Genomic DNA, 8,610 nt, shown 5'->3' with positions numbered 1-8,610 from the left:
ACCACACTAGAGGTTCCCTCGTCACCACACAAAAGGTTCCGCTGTCACCACACTTGAGGTTCCGTTGTCACCACATTAGAGGTTCCTGTTGTCAACACATTAGAGGTTCCGTTGTCACCACACTAGAGGTTCCGTTGTCACCACATTAGAGGTTCCGTGGTCACCACATTAGAGGTTCCGTTGTCACCACATTAGATGTTCCGTTGTCACCACACTAGAGGTTCCGTCGTCACCACACTAGAGGTTCTTTGGTCACCAGACTAGAGGTTCCGTTGTCACCACACTGGGGTTCCGTTGTCACCACACTAGAGGTTCCGTTGTCATCACAATAGAGGTACCGTTGTCACCACATTAGAGGTTCCGTCGTCAACACACTAGAGGTTCCGTTGTCATCACAATAGAGGTTCCGTCGTCACTACATTAGAGGTTCCGTTGTCACCAGATTAGAGATTCCGTCATCACCACACTAAATGTTCCGTCATCACAACACTAAATGTTCCGTCGTCACCAAACAGGAGGTTCCGTCGTCAACACACTAGAGGTTCCGTCGTCACCACACTAGATGTTCCGTCGTCACCACATTAGATGTTCCGTCGTCACCACTCTAGAGGTTGTGTCAACACATTAGAGGTTCCGTCGTCACCAAATTAAATGTTCCGTTGTCACCACACGAGATGTTCCGTCGTCACCAAACTAAATGTTCCGTCGTCACCACTCTAGATGTTCCGTTGTCACCACATTAGAGGTTCCGTCGTCACCAAACTAAATGTTCCGTTGTCACCACACTAGATGTTCCGTCGTCACCAAACTAAATGTTCCGTCGTCACCACACTAGATGTTCCGTGGTCACTACACTAGAGGTTCCGTGGTCAACACACTAGCGGTTCCGTCGTCACCACACTAAATGTTCAGTCGTCACCACATTAGAGGTTCCGTTATCAACACACTAGAGGTTCTGTCGTCACCACACTAGAGGTATCGTTGTCAATACACTAGTAGTTCCCTCGTCACCACACAAGAGGTTCCGCTGTCACCACACTCGAGGTTTCGTTGTCACCACACTAGAGGTTCCGTTGTCACCACACTAGAGGTTTCGTTGTCACCACATTAGAGGTTCCCTTGTCACCACACTAGATGTTCCGTTCTCACCACATTAGAGGTTACGTGGTCACCACACTAGAGGTTCCGTCGTCACTACATTAGAGGTTCCGTTGTCACCAGATTAGAGATTCCGTTGCCAATACACTAGAGGTTCCGTTGTCGCCACACTAGAGGTTACGTCGTCACCACACTAGAGGTTTCGTCGTCACCACACTAGAGTTTCCGTTGTCGCCACACTAGAGGTTCCGTCGTCACCACACTAGAGGTTCTTTGGTCACCAGACTAGAGGTTCCGTTGTCACCACACTAGTGGTTCCGTCGTCACCACACTAGAGCATCCTTAGTCACCACACTAGAGGTTCCGTCATCACCACACTAAATGTTTCGTCATCACAACACTAAATGTTCCGTCGTCACCAAACAGGAGGTTCCGTCGTCAACACACTAGAGGTTCCGTCGTCACCACACTAGATGTTCCGTCGTCACCACACTAAAGGTTCCGTCGTCACCACACTAGAGGTTTCGTCGTCACCACACTAGAGTTTCCGTTGTCGCCACACTAGAGGTTCCGTCGTCACCACACTAGAGGTTCTTTGGTCACCAGACTAGAGGTTCCGTTGTCACCACACTGGAGGTTCCGTTGTCACCACACTAGAGGTTCCGTCGTCACCACACTAGAGCATTCTTGGACACCAAATAGGAGGTTCCGTCGTCAACACACTAGAGGTTCCGTCGTCACCACACTAGATGTTCCGTCGTCACCACTCTAGAGGTTTAGTCGTCAACACATTAGAGGTTCCGTCGTCACCAAACTAAATGTTCCGTTGTCACCACACTAGATGTTCCGTCGTCACCAAACTAAATGTTCCGTCGTCACCACTGTAGATGTTCGTCGTCACCACACTAGATGTTCCGTGGTCACTACACTAGAGGTTCCGTGGTCACCACACTAGCGGTTCCGTCGTCACCACACTAAATGTTCCGTCGTCACCACACTTCAGGTTCCGTGGTAACCACACTAGAGGTTCCGTTGTCAACACATTAGAAGTTACCTGGTCATCATACTAGAGGTTCCGTCGTTGTCACCACACTAGAGGTTATGTCGTCACAACAAAAGAGGTTCCGTTGTCACCACACTAGATGTTCCGTTGTCACCATATTAGAGGTTCTGTCGTCACCACACTAGAGGTTCCGTCGTCACCACATTAGCGGTTCTGTTGTCACCACATTAGATGTTCCGTTGTCACCAAACTAGAGGTTTCGTTCTCACCACATTAGAGGTTCCGTCGTTACCACATTTGAGGTTCCGTTGTCAACACACTAGATATTCCGTTGTCACCACATTAGAGGTTCCGTGGTAACCACAGTAGAGGTTCCGTCGTCAGCGCATTAGAGGTTCCGTTGTCACCACATTAGAGATTATGTTGCCAATACACTAGAGGTTCCGTTGTCGCCACACTAGAGGTTACGTCGTCACCACACTAGAGGTTCCGTCGTCACCACACTAGAGGTTCCCTCGTCACCACACAAAAGGTTCCGCTGTCACCACACTTGAGGTTCCGTTGTCACCACATTAGAGGTTCCGTTGTCAACACATTAGAGGTTCCGTTGTCACCACACTAGAGGTTCCGTTGTCACCACATTAGAGGTTCCGTGGTCACCACATTAGAGGTTCCGTTGTCACCACATTAGATGTTCCGTTGTCACCATATTAGAGGATCCGTGGTCACCACACTAGAGGTTTCGTTGTCATCACAATAGAGGTACCGTTGTCACCACACTAGAGGTTCCGTCGTCAACACACTAGAGGTTCCGTTGTCATCACAATAGAGGTACCGTTGTCACCACATTAGAGGTTCCGTCGTCAACACACTAGAGGTTCCGTTGTCATCACAATAGAGGTACCGTTGTCACCACACTAGAGGTTCCGTCGTCAACACACTAGAGGTTTCGTTGTCATCACAATAGAGGTACCGTTGTCACCACATTAGAGGTTCCGTCGTCAACACACTAGAGGTTCCGTTGTCATCACACTAGAGGTTCCGTCGTCACCACACTAGAGGTTTCGTCGTCAATACACTAGTGGTTCCTTCGTCACCACACGAGAGGTTTCGTTGTCACCACATTAGAGGTTCCGTTGTCACCACACTAGAGGTTTCGTTGTCACCACATTAGAGGTTCCCTTGTCACCACACTAGATGTTCCGTTCTCACCACATTAGAGGTTACGTGGTCACCACACTAGAGGTTCCGTCGTCACTACATTAGAGGTTCCGTTGTCACCAGATTAGAGATTCCGTTGCCAATACACTAGAGGTTCCGTTGTCGCCACACTAGAGGTTACGTCGTCACCACACTAGAGGTTTCGTCGTCACCACACTAGAGTTTCCGTTGTCGCCACACTAGAGGTTCCGTCGTCACCACACTAGAGGTTCTTTGGTCACCAGACTAGAGGTTCCGTTGTCACCACACCACTGGGGGTTCCGTTGTCACCACACTAGAGGTTCCGTCGTCACCACACTAGAGCATCCTTAGTCACCACACTAGAGGTTCCGTCATCACCACACTAAATGTTCCGTCATCACAACACTAAATGTTCCGTCGTCACCAAACAGGAGGTTCCGTCGTCAACACACTAGAGGTTCCGTCGTCACCACACTAGATGTTCCGTCGTCACCACATTAGATGTTCCGTCGTCACCACTCTAGAGGTTTAGTGTCAACACATTAGAGGTTCCGTCGTCACCAAATTAAATGTTCCGTTGTCACCACACGAGATGTTCCGTCGTCACCAAACTAAATGTTCCGTCGTCACCATTCTAGATGTTCCGTCGTCACCACATTAGAGGTTCCGTCGTCACCAAACTAAATGTTCCGTTGTCACCACACTAGATGTTCCGTCGTCACCAAACTAAATGTTCCGTCGTCACCACACTAGATGTTCCGTGGTCACTACACTAGAGGTTCCGTGGTCAACACACTAGCGGTTCCGTCGTCACCACACTAAATGTTCCGTCGTCACCACATTAGAGGTTCCGTTATCAACACACTAGAGGTTCTGTCGTCACCACACTAGAGGTATCGTTGTCAATACACTAGTAGTTCCCTCGTCACCACACAAGAGGTTCCGCTGTCACCACACTCGAGGTTTCGTTGTCACCACACTAGAGGTTCAGTTGTCACCACATTAGAGGTTCCGTTGTCACCACACTAGAGGTTCCGTTGTCACCACATTAGAGGTTCCGTGGTCACCACATTAGAGGTTCCGTTGTGACCACATTAGATGTTCCGTTGTCACCACATTAGAGGATCCGTGGTCACCACATTAGAGGTTTCGTTGTCACCACACTAGAGGTTCCGTTGTCACCACATTAGAGGTTCCGTCGTCACTACATTAGAGGTTCCGTTGTCATCACACTAGAGGTTCCGTCGTCATTACATTAGAGGTTTCGTCGTCAATACACTAGAGGTTCCCTCGTCACCACACAATAGGTTTCGTTGTCACCACATTAGAGGTTCCTTTGTCACCACACTAGAGGTTTCGTTGTCACCACATTAGAAGTTCCCTTGTCACCACACTAGATGTTCCGTTCTCACCACACTAGAGGTTCCGTCGTCACCAAATTAAATGTTCCGTTGTCACCACACGAGATGTTCCGTCGTCACCAAACTAAATGTTCCGTCGTCACCACTCTAGATGTTCCGTCGTCACCACATTAGAGGTTCCGTCGTCACCAAACTAAATGTTCCGTTGTCACCACACTAGATGTTCCGTCGTCACCAAACTAAATGTTCCGTCGTCACCACACTAGATGTTCCGTGGTCACTACACTAGAGGTTCCGTGGTCAACACACTAGCGGTTCTGTCGTCACCACACTAAATGTTCCGTCGTCACCACATTAGAGGTTCCGTTATCAACACACTAGAGGTTCTGTCGTCACCACACTAGAGGTATCGTTGTCAATACACTAGTACTTCCCTCGTCACCACACTAGAGGTTCCGCTGTCACCACACTCGAGGTTTCGTTGTCACCACACTAGAGGTTCAGTTGTCACCACATTAGAGGTTCCGTTGTCACCACACTAGAGGTTCCGTTGTCACCACATTAGAGGTTCATTGGTTACCACATTAGAGGTTCCGTTGTCACCACATTAGATGTTCCGTTGTCACCACATTAGAGGATCCGTGGTCACCACATTAGAGGTTTCGTTGTCAACACCCTAGAGGTTCTGTCGTCACCACATTAGAGGTTTCGTCGTCAATACACTAGAGGTTCTGTCGTCACCACATTAGAGGTTTCGTTGTCAACACACTAGAGGTTCTGTCGTCACCACACTAGAGGTTTCGTCGTCAATACACTAGTGGTTCCCTCGTCACCACACAATAGGTTTCGTTGTCACCACATTAGAGGTTCCTTTGTCACCACACTAGAGGTTTCGTTGTCACCACATTAGAGGTTCCCTTGTCACCACACTAGATGTTCCGTTCTCACCACATTAGAGGTTCCGTGGTCACCACACTAGAGGTTCCGTCGTCACTACATTAGAGGTTCCGTTGTCACCACATTAGAGGTTCCGTCGTCACTACATTAGAGGTTCCGTTGTCACCAGATTAGAGATTCCGTTGCCAATACACTAGAGGTTCCGTTGTCGCCACACTAGAGGTTACGTCGTCACCACACTAAAGGTTTCGTCGTCACCACACTAGAGGTTTCGTCGTCACCACACTAGAGTTTCCGTTGTCGCCACACTAGAGGTACCGTCGTCACCACACTAGAGGTTCTTTGGTCACCAGACTAGAGGTTCCGTTGTCACCACACTGGAGGTTCCGTTGTCACCACACTAGAGGTTCCGTCGTCACCACACTAAATGTTCCGTTGTCACCACACTGGAGGTTCCGTTGTCACCACACTAGAGGTTCCGTTGTCACCACACTAGAGGTTCCGTCGTCACCACACAAAAGGTTCCGTTGTCACCACACTGGAGGTTCCGTTGTCACCACACTAGAGGTTCCGTCGTCACCACACTAGAGCATTCTTGGACACCAAACAGGAGGTTCCGTCGTCAACACACTAGAGGTTCCGTCGTCACCACACTAGATGTTCCGTCGTCACCACTCTAGAGGTTTAGTCGTCAACACATTAGAGGTTCCGTCGTCACCAAACTAAATGTTCCGTTGTCACCACACTAGATGTTCCGTCGTCACCAAACTAAATGTTCCGTCGTCACCACTGTAGATGTTCCGTCGTCACCACACTAGATGTTCCGTGGTCACTACACTAGAGGTTCCGTGGTCACCACACTAGCGGTTCCGTCGTCACCACACTAAATGTTCCGTCGTCACCACACTTCAGGTTCCGTGGTAACCACACTAGAGGTTCCGTTGTCAACACATTAGAAGTTACCTGGTCATCATACTAGAGGTTCCGTCGTTGTCACCACACTAGAGGTTATGTCGTCACAACAAAAGAGGTTCCGTTGTCACCACACTAGATGTTCCGTTGTCACCATATTAGAGGTTCTGTCGTCACCACACTAGAGGTTCCGTCGTCACCACATTAGCGGTTCCGTTGTCACCACATTAGATGTTCCGTTGTCACCAAACTAGAGGTTTCGTTCTCACCACATTAGAGGTTCCGTCGTTACCACATTTGAGGTTCCGTTGTCAACACACTAGATATTCCGTTGTCACCACATTAGAGGTTCCGTCGTCAGCGCATTAGAGGTTCCGTTGTCACCACATTAGAGATTCCGTTGCCAATACACTAGAGGTTCCGTTGTCGCCACACTAGAGGTTACGTCGTCACCACACTAGATGTTCCGTCGTCACCACACTAGAGGTTCCCTCGTCACCACACAAAAGGTTCCGCTGTCACCACACTTGAGGTTCCGTTGTCACCACATTAGAGGTTCCGTTGTCACCACAGTAGAGGTATCGTCATCAACACACTAGTGGTTCCCTCGTCACCACACAAGAGGTTCCGCTGTCACCACACTTAAGGTTCCGTTGTCACCACATTAGAGGTTCCGTTGTCACCACAGTAGATGTTTCGTTGTCACCACATTAGATGTTCCGTTGTCACCACATTAGAGGTTCCGTCGTCACTACACTTAAGGTTCCGTTGTCATAACACTAGAGGTTCCGTCGTCACCACACTAGAGGTTCCGTTGTCACCACACTAGAGGTTCCGTTTTCACCACATTAGAGGTTCCTTGTCACCACATTAGAGGTCCCGTCATCACCACACTAGAGGTTCTGTCGTCACTACATTAGAGGTTCCGTTGTCACCACATTAGAGTTTCCGTGGTAACCACACTAGAGGTTCCGTCGTCACCACATTAGAGGTTCCGTGGTCACCACACTAGAGGTTCCGTCGTCACCACACTAGAGGTTCCGTCGTCACCACACTAGAGGTATCGTCTTCAATACACTAGTGGTTCCTTCGTCACCACACAAGAGGTTCCGCTGTCACCACAGTAGAGGTTCCGTCGTCACCACTCTAGAGGTTCCGTCGTCACCACTCTAGAGGTTCCGTCGTCACCACACTATAGGTCCCGTGTGTCATCACACTAGAGGTTTCGTCGTCACCACATTAGAGGTTCCGTGGTCACCACACTTGAGGTTCCGCTGTCACCACATTAGAGGTTCCGTCGTCACCACACTAGATGTTCCACTTCAGGTGTGTAATACATATATCTATTGATAGTTAATGCTGATAACCGCCGACAGAGTATATACTGCTTACTGGGGGTGGGGTGAGGGGTTGTTATTACCTTGGATGAGGTTAACCCCAGTACTTATCAACCCTAGAAACGGCCTCGGTGGTAATCATATTAACCAATATCCAAAGTCAACAATTGTAGCAGTGAATGTATTCCATCTACTACGCTAGTTTGATTCTATTTTATTTTTACTATCTAGTCATACTGTTTTCGAACTTGGTGTCACTTGCATCATGATAACACCCTAAAAGTCGGACGAGTATATTATAATTTTGGACATTACATATGTCATTGCCGGTACGCTTGCTTGATAATTATCGGGATGTACTGGCTTAGATAGGGAATATAGTAACTGTATTGGGGAGGGGTTAACTGTACTTAGTCTACCTGAGGAGACAAATCAAGAGTTACCTCCTACAAACTTCCATGGGAACGAATTAAGATTCTATATATACCAGTACTTTACTCCAAACTTTTGAACCGAAATTAAAATGTAAATGTCCAGAATACTCGGAAACAATTATATATAGGTTTTTTCAACTTGAAACGTTTGCAGTTATATATACCATGTGCAGAAAATATGTACACCTGGGAAAATCGTTTTTCTTTGGTATAAAGTGGGATGTTTTTGAAAGAAGAATGTACTTCACTTTTCAAACACAGGTACGAATGTACCGTCGTGTAATCAAAGGTCCCCTAAGTCCCAATCGGCCTTCCCGTATACTTGCTCTGTACTGATGTGGGTTGATAAAGTGTGCTAACAATACACTTTCATCTACCTGCAGCGA

This window comes from Pecten maximus, chromosome 7 (assembly GCF_902652985.1).
Source record: "Pecten maximus chromosome 7, xPecMax1.1, whole genome shotgun sequence".
In the NCBI taxonomy this organism is placed as follows: Eukaryota; Metazoa; Mollusca; class Bivalvia; order Pectinida; family Pectinidae; genus Pecten; species Pecten maximus.
Note: the sequence above shows the minus strand (reverse complement) of the source record.